Raw genomic sequence first — 17,667 nt, 5'->3', positions numbered from 1 at the left:
TTATCGCATAACGTTCGCCACACACAAACACAAACACGGTCGAATACACACGCACACGCACACAATCTCCATGTTCATACACAAAAAATCCTAAACAATTTTTTTTTTTTTCCTTTTATCTTTTCCATTGTGAGAGAGAGAGAGAGAGAGACCATTGCGAAATCAAAAATCCTACAAACCATTCGTCATCGACGATTAAAATCTCTACCGACCAATAAAAAAAAAAAAAATGGATATTTTTAAATTGAAAAAAAAAAAATTAGCACGATGCATGCAGGTGAGAGAGAGATAGAGATATAGAGAATCCAAGCGGAAATGGAAAAAAAAAAAAAAACGAACGTAACGCGTCGACTGCTTCGACCCATGCAAGCAAAAAAAAAAAAAATCTACAAATTCGTCATCACGTTCTTCTCTCCATCATCGTGTTTTTTCCCGTCGTGACGTCGATTCAAATGTCAATATATAACGTTCGAACGCGTGAGAAATAAAATAAAAACGATTAAGACCTTTGAGAAAAAGGAAAAGGAAAAGGAAAAAAAAAGGAAAATCCGCGAAAGTACCCATAGGCGACAGTAAGGAAAAAAATTTTTTTTTTTTTTTTAAAACAAACAGGGAAACAATTTTAATTATAAAGGAATCGTCGACACAAACACACTCACAACAACAACAACAACAACACAACGTCACGTAATATTGTTTTAATGACGTCATAAAAAATTTTTTTTTGTTTTAAGTAAATAAATAAGTAACAGATTGTAGCAGTTGGTCCGGTTGTTGTTGTTGTTGTTGATGTGGAGAAAAAATACCATTTCCCCCCCCCCATTTACCCGCACTGCACCTCCTCTCCCCCTCTTCCCTCTCTCTCGTTACCAACATTTAAAAAAAAAAAAATTCATTTAAATTTAAAGCTTTCTTTCCTTTTTTCTTTTCTAGAGGGTCAAAAATTATCGTCTGCTATGCTTTTTTTTCAACAGAAAAAAATATATGAATAATAATAATGATAATGATAATAAATAACGATTGATTTTTCTTGTCGTCGTTGTTGTTGTTGTTTTTGTTGAGAATTAAAAATATTTTACAAAAAGAAATTTGAAAAATGAAATAAAACGAGATAAAAAAAAACATTTTGAAATTTGTTATAATTAATAACGTGGGGAAAAAAAAAAAAAAAATAGGTACACGATAAAAGTCACTCGCGGTTTTTTTGGAGAAAACAAAAGAGAGAGAAAGAGAGAGAGAGAGAGAGAGAGAGAGAGAGAGGGGATCCAGGACGGCCGAAAACCGTGCTTGTGTGCGCGTGCGTGGAAACAAACATAATCTTATGCTAAGAAATCTCGAACGGCTCGAAGGAATTTAATCAGAAAAAAGTTAAAACGTGTCACAAGACAAAAAAAAAAAAAAAAAAAAAGTTTCGGAAAACAAAATAAATTGATTAATGGAAAAAGAATGTAATAAAATAATAAACAATGCGGTCTCAAAGAATTTTGTCAGCTAATCAACGCAGCAAAACTATGAGAAATGATTTCGAGAAAGATCGATTTTCAATTTTTTTTGCTTTTGCTTTTGCTTTTTTTTGCTGGCATTCGAAGAAGCAAAAAGAAAATCAAAACCGTGCAAAAATTTGATTTTTTTTTTTTTATTATGCCGCCCGCAACCGCAATACCTATTAAATGAAATCATTTTGAAAACAAACAAACAAACAAAAATGGTTTTGATATTACCAATATCTCAACGCCAAATATTTCAATATCATTAATCAATGGCACCAAAAAAACGGTTAAGGAGGAGATAACGACGACGACAACAACGAAAAATGGCGTTTTCCATACGTGCCTACGTCGTGTTACTACAAACACAAATCATTTGACGACGATTCATATCGGACAGAGTGCAGAAAATCAAATCAATTTTTATTTTTCTTCTCTTATCCGCCCCCCCCCCGCCTGCCTCCCATCCCCCCAGAAAAATCCAATCAGAACTGAAAACGACTCACGAATCGAAATTTCCTAAAAATTTCCTTTGAATATAGGAAAACAATCTGATCGGCGACACAAAACAAACAGAATCAAAACAGCATCCATCCGTCCGTCCGTCCGTTAAGACGCTACATTATTAAATTTTTCATTTGATTTACGTAGTAGTGACGTAAGAATCGTCTTCATGAATCCCTCACGATTTCTTCACGTGTGTGTTGTTTGTACGTATAACCTCCGAAGGATTAATTTTTTTTTCGTTTTTTCCGCTTTTAAAACACAAAACAACCGAACAACCGAACAAACAAACAAACAATCAATGTATTATATTTATTAATTGAAAAACAATGAAATTCATCGTAATCGATTACACACGCAGTAAAATTAATTAATTATCGATCGAAAATTTTAAATTGACCAATCAGATAAAAACTTTTTTTTTTTTTTTTTTCGGGGGGACGGGGAGCCCGGCGGAGGGACTTTGCACCGTAACTCATACGCGCGCGTGAGATAACGGTTAAATTATGATATATCGTCTTCTTACAAATGACTATTAATAATAATAATAATATTATCCTCATCGTCATCATCATCCATTAATTATATTTCTCGTTGAAATATCGAAACATCGAGGAAAATGATGCGAAAAAAAAAAAAAACAATTTAACAATTTCCTTTCGACGGTGACACAATCACGAAAAAGATGGAAAAAAAAATGAAAAAAAAAAATTAACATTCAATTTTCTAAAATAAACAATGACGGGATTAATATTGTTTACACAGCTCCGAATATGAAAAAAAAACTTTCGTTGGGGGAGGAGGGGGAGGGGAAGAGAAGTGAAAAAAAAATGAAAAAGAAAAATTAAAAGTGTTGTTAACAGTTTATAAAAAGAAATTGAATTTTTTATTTTTTTACTTTTTTGTTTTGTTAACGTCGTCACGAATAACGAAAATGGCAGCAGAAGAGAAAATGAAAAAAATGTCAAAACTTTTTTTTTTAAAAAAAACCAAAACAAAAAGGAAAAAAGAAAGAAAGAAGAAAGAAAGAAAGAAAGAAAACACGAAGACGAAGAAAATAAACAGATAATTTTTTCTATATTATTATTACACTGCTACTAATATTATTATTATTACCACCATCACAACTGTCGTATTAAAAATAATAATAATAATAATAATAATAATAATATTTAAAGTAAATAATAATAAATAAAAAAATCCGTTGAAAAGAATGAAAGTTGACGTTGTAAATTACATAAACAAAAAAAAAGGAAAAAAAAATGAATAAGGACGGTTGTGAGAATGGGGGTGGGAGGGGAGGGTGAAAGAAAAGGAAATGAAAAAAAAAATAAAAGAAAGAGAAAAAATAAACAAAAAGTAGTAAAACTTCGCGCACAAGAAGAAATAGAACAACAACAACAACAACAAACAACAAACAAAGCACGAAACGCGTATTAAAAAAAATAAAAAAAATTATTTTCAATAAAAGTTGACAACTTCGTGACAGAAAAATAAAAAAAAAAGAAATTTTTTTTTTTTTTTTTTTTTTTTCGTCATCTGATTTTCTAATAATGAAAGGAAAACAATAATCAAAGCGTGAAAAGAAAAGAGAGAGAGAGAAAGAGAGAGAGAAAGCATTCGAAGGGTAGAAAAAGAAAAAAACAACAAAAAAAATAAAGTAAAAAAACGTCGTCCCAATGCCCTAAATTTTTGGTCAAAACAACAATCGACAACCGACAACCGACAACCCTCGTCCACCGAACAAAACAACAACCAAAAAACAATTTTTTTTTCTTTTTTTATTAACCTTATTATTTCCTCCTTTTTCTCTTTTTCCAAAAGAAAAAAAAAACGGAAAAAAAGGTAAAAGAGAAAAGGAAAAAACGTGGAAAGAAGAAAAAAAAAAAAACAAATAACGGAAGTTATCGAGTTAAAATCTTTATACGGATATCCGAAATATTTCGAAACGATTTTCTTTCCTCCCTTCCCTCTCCTCTCCTTTCTCCCTTTCTCTCTCCTCACCCACTCGCCCCCCAAGGGAAAAAGAAAAGAAAAAAACAAATAATAATAATATTAAAAAGAAATTAAGACGTGCAAAATTTTTTTTTTTTTTAATATTTATTAAACGCGAATACACGACAACACGACAGGTCGTCGTCGTTGTCGTCGTCGTGGCGTTAGATTCTAAAAAAAAACGTGAAATTTCCTCACCCCCCCCATCACTCCCCCGAAAAGTAATATACGTCTACTTGAAAGCTGCGTAAAAATGTTTTTCTTTTTTTTTTGTGTGTGTGTGCGTTGAGTGCGACGATAAATTCCATCGGGTTTGTTTATTTCAACTCGTAGGAAAACATAGGACATGAAAATTCTAATGTAATTTAATTCAAAAGCTTTTTTTTGTTGAAGGAAGGGGGGAGGGAGGCAGGGAGAGAGAGAGAGAGAAAGGGCAGGGGATTTCTTTCTTTTCGAAAACACACGATGCGATTAAAAAAAAAAAAAAAGAAAAACGAAATGAAACGAAACGAAAAATCGAAAGAAAAAAAAAATTTTTTTTCTTCTCTCTTTTCACTCTTACTCTCTCTCTCTCTCTTTCTCTCTCTCTCTTTTTCTCTCTCTCACCAAATTCACTTTAGAGTGTACACATATATATATTGGAATTCGTTGTTTGCCCTTCAACAGGTTCATTGTTGTTGTTGTTGTTGTTGTTCCTCTTTGGCGGTTCGAGTGCGCCACCATGCCACTACACTATTACACTTCATTACTCCATTATGCATATTCTATCGTCTTTATTGTGTTCTACGAAATTACAGTAATAATGAAGACGTTCTTTTCAATCGACCCGCTTTCCCCCCACCCCGCCCCCCCAAACAAACACAAACACACGCACAAAATATTTCGTTCGAAGCCAGAAAAAAAAAAATGAAATTATTATTCGAGAGACGGGCTGCGATTGAGGTTGAAACTGGAGCTGGAACTCGAGGGGGTGGTGGTGGTGGGGGAGGGATGAGGTCAATCAAAATAATAATAATAATAATAAAAAACGATAGGACACACCGCGTGCGTTTCTCCTTATTCTGATCTCTCTCCATTCCCTCTCTCTCTTCCTCCCCTCGAACGATTTGTTTTGTAGGGTAAGAGTCAAGATGGATGACGAACGATTGTGAAAGTTTATGGTTAACAACGACAACGACAACAACAACAAACAACAAAATCATGAAATTTAATACAATAATGTATATGTTTGCCTACATAACCGATATTCAATCAAAACACACACACACACACGTTTTTATATAATGAATTAACTAACAAACAACCATCACGACGACACCCGTGAATTGTTGTTGTTGTTGTTGTTTGTTGCGTCGATGAGAAAACAAAAAGCTTTATTATTATTATTATTATCATTACCGTTTCTTTTCATTTTCGACCAACTATAATTTCAATTAAGAAATAGAAAAAAAAAAAAAAAACCTTTTCCCGCTACTGCCATTTACAATTAACGGCCGTAACAGTTCGTAACGTTCGAACGGAAAAGTGAAAAATCTAATTTAAAAAAAAATAAAATAAAGTAACAATAATAATAATAATAATAATAATAATAATAATAATAATAATAATAATAATAATAATAATAATAATAACAACATTACACAGAAATAAGATGCCAGCCGCACACGCTATATTTTATAAAAAAAAAAAAAAAAACTCGTACAAGCAACAACAACAACAAACGAATTGAACGCAAACAATTACTCGCGTCTATTTAATTACAACTCTTCTCGCATATGAATAATTAATTTAAATGAAATTTTCTTGCCCCCCCCCTGCCCCCCACCACCACCGCCGCCACCGACAACATTTTCGAGTTTATTAATTCGTTTTATTAATTTTTCATTTCCTTTATTTTCGCAACGAGTTTTCCCGACGTTAGCCTATACTAATCTTTTTCCTCTTATTTCTTACCATTTTCCACTCCCCGCCTCCACGCACCCCCTCATCCCTTTTACTTTTTTTGTTTCCCTTCTTAATTGCAACAACATTTATATAAAATTCCATCTGCGTTTACGTTTGCTTGTTTGTTTTGTTATGACGTTTTCGTTGTTGTTGTTGTTGTTGTTCACGTCTGTCGCCATTGGGTGTAAAGGGGAGAGTTGTCAAACCAGACAAATGGTTTTAATAGTAGTTTGTAACGATCGTGACCAATCTTTTCCTTTACAACCATCGCGCACTAAAATTGATGGCATCGTAAACGTTTAACAACAACAACAACACAAAAAAATTTTTTTTTTTTTTTACGAGGGGGAAAAACGTTCCCATATAAATTTATACGATGAAACCCAAATTCATTTTGCCGAAAACTTTCAAACAAACCGGAAGGGGAAGGGAGGGAAGAGGGGAAGGAAAGAAGGGAAGGGGAAAAGAAAGAGAGAGAGAGAGAAAAAATTTATTATTATTATTATTTTTTAATTAACCTCCTGCAATCTTAAACTCTTTTTTCCTTTTTTTTCCTTCCCTAAATTTTTTTTTCCAGAAAATACGTTTGAGAGAAATCGCTCGGAGACAAAAAAAAAAAAAAAAAAAAAAAAAAGAATAAGAGAAATCCGACGAGAAAAAAATAAATAAAAAATAAATAAAAATCAAATAAAGAAGAAGAAAAAGAAAAAGGAAAAAAGAAAATGAGACCTAATCAAACAGAATAGAGACCAAGCCAAAACAAACAAAACAACAACAAAATACAAAATGGCGGAAAGAAGAACGAACTGAACGAACGACCGAACTTTTCTCTCTCTCTCTCTCTTCCTTTTACTATTATTATTATTTTTTTTTTTTAAAGAACCTGGTGGAATTCTAAACGGAACAAAAGATGGTAAAAAAAAAAAAAAAGAGAAAAAGAAAGAAAAGAAAATAAAAGAAAACAAACCGGTTAGAACGCCGTCAGTTAGTTATTGTTAAGACGACATAAATTTTTTTTTCTATTCCTCCGTCTTATTTTATTTTTTTTATTTAAAAAAAAATTTAAATTTATATAAAATGTAAACAAAACAAAGCAACCAAGTCGTCGTCGTCGTCGTCATCATCATTCCATAGAGTAATTAAATCGTCGAATCAAATCGTCATTATAAAAAATTTCTTTTACTTTTTTTTCCCCCTCCTCTCTCTCACTCACTCTCACTCTCTCTCTTTTCAGTAAATGGTTTCTTTTAAGTGTCGGATAATAATAATAATAATAATAAAATTATTATCATCATCATCATCATCATCATTATTTTTAATGCTTTTAATCGTTTTCAGTTAAAAACTAATAACAATTAATAACTTTTCGTTTTTTCTTATTCTTTTATTTTTCTTTTTCTCATCGTTCTTTTGAGAAACTACGGGTTAAATCCTCGTGAAAATAATAATAATAATAATAATAATAATGATAATGATAATAAAATTCAAATTCTTAAAACGTTAATAATTGAAATTTTTATTCATTTTTCCACACAAAAAAAGGAAAAAACGGGAAAACTTATCTCGTGAGTGTGACCTAATAATCTTATCGGGTAGCAGTAGTACGCGTATATTAAAGGAAATAAAATGGATCCCAATAAATCACGTGGTACTGCTTATTTAAAGGAGAGAGAAAGAGAGAAAGAGAGAGAGAGAGAGAGAGAGAGAGAGTGAAAGAGAGAGAGAGAGAGAGAGAGTGAAAGAGAGAGAGAGAGAACCAAATACTATTATATCGTATTTACCAACTTGACATTCTGACTAATGCCGTGATAAATTTTTTCTCCCGTCTTCCTCCCTGCCCCCCCACCTGCCTGCTTCCCTGCCGAGAAACCCAAAATAAAAATTTTAATTGTTCGACAATCGTAATCCACTTTTACTCCACCGTAATAACCGGAAACTGGAAAAACCGAGGGGAAAAAACAAAAAATTGCCAAAAACGTTTCCTCCACCACCACCACCACCACCGCCATCTCCTCCTTCTTCCCCTCATCCACATCATCCCTTACCGAAATACATTTTCACGATGACATATTGTACGAAATTAATCATAACAAATTCAAACGGCAAACAAATAAAAAATAACGATTATTATTATTATTATTATTTTCACGGATTTCCCAAATATTTGCCAAAAAAAAAAAAAAACTCAAATTTATGCCGGTCGTACCGGCAATTCAACAACTCCGGGGAGATTCCCAGGAGGGAGGGAAGGAAGGAGAGGGAGAGAGAGAGAGACAGAAAGAGAGAGAGAAAAATAAAAAAGCGTCTGCTTAAAGTCGATGGCGGCGCCTCTTGTTCGTAAGTAAATCAACCCGAGTCATATAATCACGATTAAACAATTAATAAAAATTATGATGACAACGTCCATTATTTTTCACTAATTTGTTTTCTTTTTTTTTTTTTTTTCTGTTCGTTTTTAATTTTTATTTTTATTTGCTTCCCCTTCCCCTCCCCCTTCTACCCTCTCTTCCTACCCCCCGGGTAATTTATTTTATTTATTTTAATCCGAATCGTGTTTTTTTTTTTTTCCCCGTTTCGTTTCGACAAACAAACGTTTTCGAATCCGACATTATTCGCGAATCACATGACCGACTCACGCGAAACCGATATTTCATTTTTTCCTTTTTCCTCTTTTTTTTAACCGCCGTTTCCGCCGAAACCGTTCGAACGTTTCCAAAAACTGAAATTTTTAAATCGATTATTGCGTAATGAAGAATCCATTACGTAAAAAATTTAATGCACAAAGAAAAAAATAATAATGTACAAAAACCAAGAAATTGTTAACATTAATAAAAAAAAAAAAAATTCGCAAACGAGCGGTTAATGTCGGTGACCTAAAAAAAAAAAAAAAAATGGCCGTCGCCAGGTAAAAAAATAAAAATAAAAAAATTTCGTATTCAGACATTTAAGAAAAAAAAAACACTCGATTTCGTAAATCGATTACTCTTATACTCTCCGTAATTTTCGATTTCGATTTCGATTCGATTCGATTCACCCTTTACGACAAACGGGGAGGGGAGGGTTCTTCGACAACATTCTTCTTTTCCGTATGGGGAAACGAACGGTCGTGGCACGAGAATAAGTAAACTTCGCGTTACCGAAACTTATCCCTTCCCGAAAACAACAATTATTCGTAAAGTTATTTCCGGTTTAAAAATAAACGACTACGACCATTTTCTTTTTTGTAAAAAGGATTACGACGCGTACCTAAAAAAAAATTTTCCCATGAAATTACCCAAAATTTTTTTTTTTTTTTTTATTATATTGACCACACCTCATTAGAAAAAAAACCGATTATTATTATTATTATTATTATTATTACATTCAGAGACTAGTTATTTTTTAATGCTTTACACTCTTGTTCTACATCATCAATATGGTGGTGGTGGTGGTGGTGTAATTTAATGTGGTGGCAACGTATCAGGTACGTACTAGGATGATAATGATGATGTTCTGGCGAGCACACGATCAATTCAACACGTTAAAAAAAATCTCCTCTTTCTCTATCTCTCTCACTCTCTCCTTCTTTACCTTATTCTTTTTCATTCTCCTTTATTTCCCCTCACCCCCTCGCACCCTCCTACACTTTTCTACGTTTTATGGCATCGCAAAAAAAAAAAACTACATTTACACTACCCATTCTCTCCATTTTCTTTCTCTCTCTTTTTTTTTCGCTTCCTTTTTCTCGGTTCAATATTTTCTGCGGTTACCAATAACTTTTAGCTCGAGGACGGGGATGGAGAAAGAGAAAGAGAGAAAGAAAGAAAAAGAGAGAGAGAGAGAGAAAGAAAAAAACAGAAAAAAGTATATTTCGAAGAGAATAAAAAAAAAAAAAAAAAAATTTTTTTTTCTTTTTTTTTCCTGAACCTTGGGGCAAAAATTGATGCGATATTTCAATGCGCGTACCCTCCACCCTCTTTTCCTTACATCCCTCTCTCTCTCCCTCCCTCTCCTTTCCCCCAATCTGTTCTATCACCTCGTAAAGAGAGAAACAATATAGAATACATATAAATTTTATTTTATTTTCCTTTCGAAAGAGAGAGAGAGAGAGAGAGGGTGGGGGGAGGGAAAAAAAGAGACATATGAATTTATTATCATTTTTCAAGCATCATTTAAGTTTTTCCAACATCGGCAGTGAAAAACGTGGAACAAGAAAAGCCAATAAAAAAAAAAAAAAAAAATCTATCCCGATATCGAAATCGGGAATAAAGAGAGAGAGAGAGAGAGAGAGAGAGAGAAAAGTAAATTTGTATGTTCTTTCGAACGTGTAATATATATATCTTATATTCCAAAAAAAAAACAAATAAGACGAACAAACGGATGATTCGTGAATCGTTTCCTTGAGGTGACTTACTATCCGATTATATTAATAACAAAGAACGGAAGAGAGAGAGAGAGAGAAAGAGAGGGGGAGAGAGAGACAAAACAAAAAGCCGAGGAGCAAAACGGGAGCAAAAAGAATAATAATAATAATAAAAAACAAAACAAAAAAAATTATTAGTAAACAATTTTCGCAGAAATATAAAAAACGGCAACGTGAACGTCGTGGCTCTAGAAACTAATCATAACCCGGGGAAGGGGGAGAGAGGGGTGGGATATTATTGTTATTGCTTCCCCTCCTCCTCCGATGATCGCGCAAGAGACTTAATTGGGCAGATATTTTTTTATATCTAATAATAATTGTTGCGCCTGATTTTATTGCGGTTTCCCTATTATCACAATAAGAATGTAATAATAATAATAATAATAATGATCCCCTTCACTTTTTTTTTTTTTTGTTTTTTTTTTTGTTTTACAAACCTAAAAAACGTAACGATGATGATGATGATAATAATAATAATCGTCGTTGCCCGGAGCAACATCGATTGAACACCGTAAGTAACCTCACGTAATTTAAAAGTTTCTGGAATTTTTTTCTTTTTTTTTTTTTGTTCTCTCGAAACCGTTAAAGAAAAAAAAAAAATCAATCTGCGTTTTATTTTTTAAATCTTTCATACGCGCGTGCGTTATCTCTTATCTCTTCTTTCTTATCCGGTAATTAACGTCACTTATTAAAAAAATTGAATCATTAAAAATCATTATTATTATTTTGTTTCCGTTTTATTGTGACTAAAATTTTTTGATTCTTGGTATTAATCACCCAACGTTTTTGTTTGTTTGTTTGTCTCTTTCGCATACCGAGAAAAACATTACGAATCGATTTGTTTCCATCTATCTATCTCTCTCACTCTTTAAGCTTTATTAGTTAGTAACAAACGACTAAAGAAAAAATCTTTTCATTGTCTGCGGTTTTGTCATTACCGAATCGGACCAAAGCCCTCAAATTGGAAAAAAATCGACGCTGTCAACGATGGAAGGAAGGAAGGAAGGACTTTTTGAAATAATATAAAAAAAAAAAAAAAAAATTTTCCTTACAGTTTCAATATAAATCCCTGTGACGGATGAACGACGGGAGAGAAAGAGAGAGAGAGAGAGAAGGGAAGATTTTTTTTTTTTCCTTTTTCTTCTCCCTTCCCTCATTTTCCCTCGTTTTCTCGAAATCCTTGACAAAAAATAAAATAAAAAAGTCCTCACAACCGCAAAGTCCGTACGAGAAAAAATGAAAAAAAAAATTCTTTCTAAACGTTTGTAACAGACCTTCTTCTCGGGTTTTCATTTTTTCAAAAAAAAAAAAAAAAAATCCCTTTTTCCGGGATTTTAATACGGGATACCCCCGGAAAATAAATAAATAAAAAAATAGAAAAATCCCGAATTCGAAAATCATAGTCATTTTATAACCGGGGAAAAAAAAAAAACAAAGTTGTTAAATTCTTTTCGAAAATCTTCTTTTCTCTCTCTCCCCTTACCCTCACTCCCGTTTCAATTATTCACTTCCTTACAAACGCACACACCCACGCACACGCACGCACGACAATAAGACAACCGAAACAGATGAGCCGAAAAATAATAGGGGGGGAGGGGGAAAAAATATCGAAAAAAAAAAAACGAAAACGAAATGTCGTCGTAAAATGCAGCCGGAGAATGTTTTGAGAAAAATTAAAAAAATGAAAAGAGAGAGAAAGAGAGAGAGAAAGAAAGGGAGAGAGAGAGAGAGAGAGAAACGCCAAATTGAAAATGAAAATTTTATGGTTTTACTAATCAACGCTTAGGAAAAGAATACACACGCACACGCACACGCACACTCACGCTCATGCATCAGACACGAATGAGAACGTTCTAGGAAAATAAAGTTAAATACCTGATTAACGATGGTTCCGTCAGTATAATAGTAATAATAATAATAATAATAATATCATAATAACAGGATGGTGACACGCATTAAAAACCTTAAAAATCCAAACTAATGATTTACGTTATTTCCCTCTCACTCTCTCTTTCTCTCTCGCTCTCTCTCTCTCTTCCTTTTACACGCACTCCCTCTTTTTTCTACGTCATTCCTTCCGATTCTTTTTTTTTTTTTATAACGACAACCTTAATTTACCATTATTTACGAACCCTTTTTTTCCATCTCTTTCTCTCTCTTTCTTTTCAAATTTTTTATTGCGTGCGTGCGAGTCTCTCTCTCTCTCTCGCTCACTTCAATTCTAATTATCGTTAATTATTAATTATGAAAAATTTTTAAAAAAATAATAATTCTCTTCTTCATAAAAACGTGGAAGTTCTTTTGTGACAAAAAGACAATAAAGAGACGGTAGATTGAATCCGGTACGGTGGGGGAGGGTAAGAGTAAGGGGGAAGGGGGAGCGGAGGGAAAGGTAAGAGGATAGAAAATAGTAAAAAAAAATCCCTGGCGGGATTAATTGACTTGACTTTCCTTAACCCCTGAAACTCCGGGTCCACCCATTCTCATTGTTTTCTAATTACCGGATTTTAATAATTAGTAACTCGAGTGTAGTAGACTCGTGAAATTTGCATTTTACCTAATAAATTCCAACCGACGTTTTTTTTTTCCTTTTTTTTCCTTTCCTTTTTTCCTTTTATAGTCGCTCCACCAGTCATTCGTTTAATTGTCGTTTTAAAACCCATCTGACGAAAATAAAATTTAAAAAAAAAAAAAAAAAATATTTTTACGTTTTGTGTCAATCGTTGTCGTCATTTATTTCCCTCCTCCATTTTGAAAAAATCATCATCATCATCATCATCATCATCATCATCATTCGTCCTTCCGCGTCACGTCTTTTTCTTTTCTTTTCTTTTTCTTATTCTTCATTCCAATTACAAAAACGGATGATGGTTAATGGACGACGTCTACCATCATTTTGAAAACATCAAAAATCACAATTGTAATGCTAATGAACCCTCCTAGAATTATATTCTCTCCTTTGTTTACATAAAAAAAACGGGGAAAAAAAAATTTTCAACGGTCCGAATATTAATAATAATGATAATGATAATAATAATAATAATAATTAACGACAAAATAGGGAGAATATTTTTATCATTTACTCGTAAACGAAATGAATGTCATTATAACACACGAACGGAATATTTATAAGTAAATCAACTCCCTCTCCCTATTCCTCTCCCCTTCCCCTCCTTTTCCCCCGGAGATCAAATCACTCGACGATTGATAAAAAAAAAAAAACTATGGAAATTATGAAAAACAAACAAACAAACAAAAAATGACCAGACGACGACGACAACAACAACCATGTTTCGTCAAAGGTGCACAACATTGTCATCAACCTTTTTTTTTGGAACCTGTACGATAAATAACGACGACGCGCTTACCCGAATTTTCATCGACCTTTGACTTTTCGATGCGAACCTGGTTCCCTACTTTTTTTTTTTTTTTTACCTGGCATTTGCACGTGCGTGCGTGATTATTCGAATACATACCAAAAATACGAAAAGGTAATTGCAGTATTAAACAACAACAAAATTATCATCATCATCGTCGTCGTCGTCACTACTACTACTAAATTGGGAGTCAAATAATTATTTTGCTCTCATTTTCCCTTTTCTCTCTCTCTCTCTCTCTCAACCTCAATCACTTTTCCATTCATCTTTCAAACTTTAAACTGCCTTTTTTTTTTTTTCTTCTACTTTTGCCCCGTGATTTTAAAATTAGTCAAGCTTATTATCAGGTTTGTAAAAACCTGATAATAAAATTGTGATTTATTCGCCGGGGAAGGAAGGAAGGAAGGAAGGAAGCAAATAACGTAACCGTTCGAAGAAAAAATAAAAGTAATTCTCTCTCTCTCTCTCTCTCTTTCTCTCTTTCTTTCTTTCTTTTACTCGCCCACAATTTCCTTCTCCCATAGTCTTCTTGGGTGGCAACGTAACGTAACGCAACGCAAAAAAAAAATTTAATTGGTTTGCAATCGGCTACCAATAACAGAATCACTGACTGAATCATTTTTTCTTTTTTTTTTGGACCAAATTGAATTTCCTGTTGAAAAAAAATCAAGAGGAAAAAAAAAAGAAAAACTTCCTGACTTTGGCTACAAAAAAAATAATTGAATGAATTCAACAACGTTGTTGGAAAACTAACACTTTTTTTTTTTTACTTTGGCCCTCGAGAGGAATTGATTTTAAAAAAAAAAGAAATGAACGCTCGTGTGTGTGTGTGTGTAGGAAGACGATAAATTGAATAGAAAATTAAAAAAAAAAAAAATCCTACTGCATGGATACGGGATAGAAAGAGAAAGAGAGAGAGAGAGAAAGAGAGAGAGAGAAGAGGCAACAACAGAAAAAACGAAAGAAAATGAAGAAAAAAGAAAAAAAAAAAAAAAAGGGGGAAAGAAAATTGGCACAATCACGATTCGACGACCCGATGGATATTGGTGATTCTTAGCACACACACACGCACACGCACGCACACGCACGCACATACACACACACCTGGAGCCAGAAAGTAGTTGTTCGACTTTATAAATCAATACACTTATCCGACACTAACCAACAAAAAAAAAATAATAATAATAACAGTATAATAAAGTAAGAAAAGGTTTTCCACCCGTTTTCCTCCTTTTTTTAAGAGGGAAAAATAACGATAATAATAATAATAATAATAATACGAAAAAAAATCGAGCCTTGAATTGAGCGCGTTTCACAACAAATTACGAATAATTAAAATTCCAAAAAAAAAAAAAAAAAATCCCGCGTTCAAAGGTCGAATTCTTCAGAAATGAACCTGAACCGTCGTCAACCTTACGGAAATAAGAAAAAAAATGGCGGAAATATATAGGTAAAATGATTTTTTTTTTTTTTTTGGAAAATCAGTAGGGAAGGGGGGGAAGATTTTTTTTTCGATATTTAATTGTCCTATTATTCCTTCTTTTCCTTTTTCCTTTTCCTTTCCTATTATCATTATTATTTTCTCCTCCGTGAAGATGTTTACGTAAAGTATAATTATGGATAACGCACACACACACACTCCGAAAATTTTTGAAAAAAACATTTTTTGAATTTTTTTTCTCGACATTTTGGAAATTTTAATGGAACAGGTCAAAGCACTCAAAAGTGAAAGATTCGTCTATAACTTTTTCTCGGGTGTTAGTGTAACTAATTGGTTTATTACTTCGACTAAAAGAGAGAAAAAAAGACAGAGAGAGCGAGAGAGCGAGAGAGAGAGAGAGAGAGAGAAAACTGGTTTCCGACCGAGTCCGTGTATAATATTTACGGTAACAACAACAACAACACAAAACCGAGTTCTATTAAAATTTTTTTAGGATTAAATTTACTTTAATTTTTTTTTTTTTTTAAATCGAACGATGGCGGCGGCGAATCGATCGAGTAATCGATTAACAACAACGACATCGGCGCAAATTTTGTAAATGGGAAGAGGGGGGGGGAAAAACTAAAAATTAAAAATTTTTTATCATCATCATCATTCTGATGAGTCTCTTGCTCCCTTCTTGAATTATTGATTGTAATTCTACTTGTGCACCTGTGCTCATCACACAGGAAAAAAGATTCCGGGAAAAACGAAAAAGTTTTCCGAAGAAGAAGAAGAAGCAGAAGAAAAAAAATTTGTATCCCGACGTATACCGCGTAAACCACCATAAACCGGTTACGTGTCGTGTCAAATGCGTGTGCCACCACCTTAATAATTGAAAAGTAGGGGAGGGGGCGGAGAGGGAGGGGGAAGGAAAACTAATTAAAATCCTTCCATTTATTTTTTTTCTATCTTTTTTTAATATATATAAGAAGAACATTTTTAACATTTATATAAATGATCGAATCTCTTAAAGAAAACAAAATAATAATAATAATAATGCGACAATACTTTTTTCTTATTAAATTATCCGTAACGTTTACAAACTTTTTTTTTAGAGAGAGAGAGAGAGAGAGAAACTTTATTGCCCACATCGTGATACACATATTTTCATTACGTTCTGCAACATTACAACATCGAATATATATAAAAGAGAGAGAGAGAGAGAGAGAGAGAGAGAGGGAATTCGTTCTGGAAACTTCGTCAAACTGACTTTTCCTAAAAGTTTTTAAAAAATAAATCGACAAAGTATTTGTATAAAAGAGACTAAAAGCCCTGATTAGGGTCATCACTAATGACCAAAAAAAAAAAAAAAAACACCTCAACCTGCGGGAAACCGCAAAAAAAAAAAAAAAAAGGGAACAAAGAGGGGTCAAAGGCCAAAATCTGCATTTCGGAGAGATTTACCGAAAAAAAAAATATATATATATAAATAAATTTTTTCTTTTTATAAATAATGAGGGTGGAAAAAAAAAAAAAATTTTTTTTTTTTCCCCCTTTTTTCCTTTTTTTTCTTTTTCTCTTTTCGGGAGATTATTGAAAATTTGCCAAAGTTTTTCCCTTCCCCCCCCTTTTTCCTTACCCTTCGCATCGACAGCATTCATCACATTATCTTTTGAATTTTTAATATACATAAAAAAAATTCTGGAAATTTCGTGAGTTCGAATATATAAAAAAAACTTTTTTTTTTTAAACCTATCCAAAGTTATTTTTTAATCGTGTTGTTGTTGTTCAAAACCTAAAGGCGCCAAACTAACCACCATTTTGTTTTTTTTTTTACACTCTCGCGTGGAAACGAATAATATGAAAAAAAAAAAAAAAAAAAAGGAGAGAAACAAACGATGACCACCGTAAATGAGTCCGAACTTTAAAGAATTTTTTTCGATACGGCCAAATTTTACTTGAGAAAGAAAGAGAGAGAGATTTACCAAAGAGAAAGAGAGAGTGAGAAACCAAAACAAGCCGGAGGGTTTAAATGAGACTGATTTATTGTTGCGGAAAAGGGAAGCGAGAAAAACTATCGAACGAATCCCCGAATTCTGTGGTATTATATCGAATACCGAATTGATCGACGTGTGTGTGTGTGGATTGTTACCTTCTGGATTTGACAACCGTGTCTGATTTTCAAAATAAATAAGAAAATAGGCAGGGATGATGCCACTTACACGGCGGGAGGGGGGGGGGAAAGAAAAGAATGGATGAAAAAGGTTCCTCCTGAAAAAGATGGAAACAATTATTTTCCTCTACGCTCCTGCAATTGATATAAATTTACTACATCCCCGAATCCGTCCTTATATACCCTCACAACATTTTCACCCGACTATCACCGAACCCTTAATTCTTCCCTCCTCCTCCTCCCCCCTCTTTTTGATTCAATTACTTTCTAGAAATTTTGTGATGACCTCTCCGATCTTGTTTTCGTAGTAGGTGTTTGTAAATTTATGTTCGCGTTTTAAAATTATTAAAACCCGACGACAA

This window comes from Pediculus humanus, genomic scaffold (assembly GCF_000006295.1).
Source record: "Pediculus humanus corporis 1103172108306 genomic scaffold, whole genome shotgun sequence".
Lineage (NCBI taxonomy): Eukaryota > Metazoa > Arthropoda > Insecta > Psocodea > Pediculidae > Pediculus > Pediculus humanus.
This window is presented reverse-complemented; position numbering follows the sequence as displayed.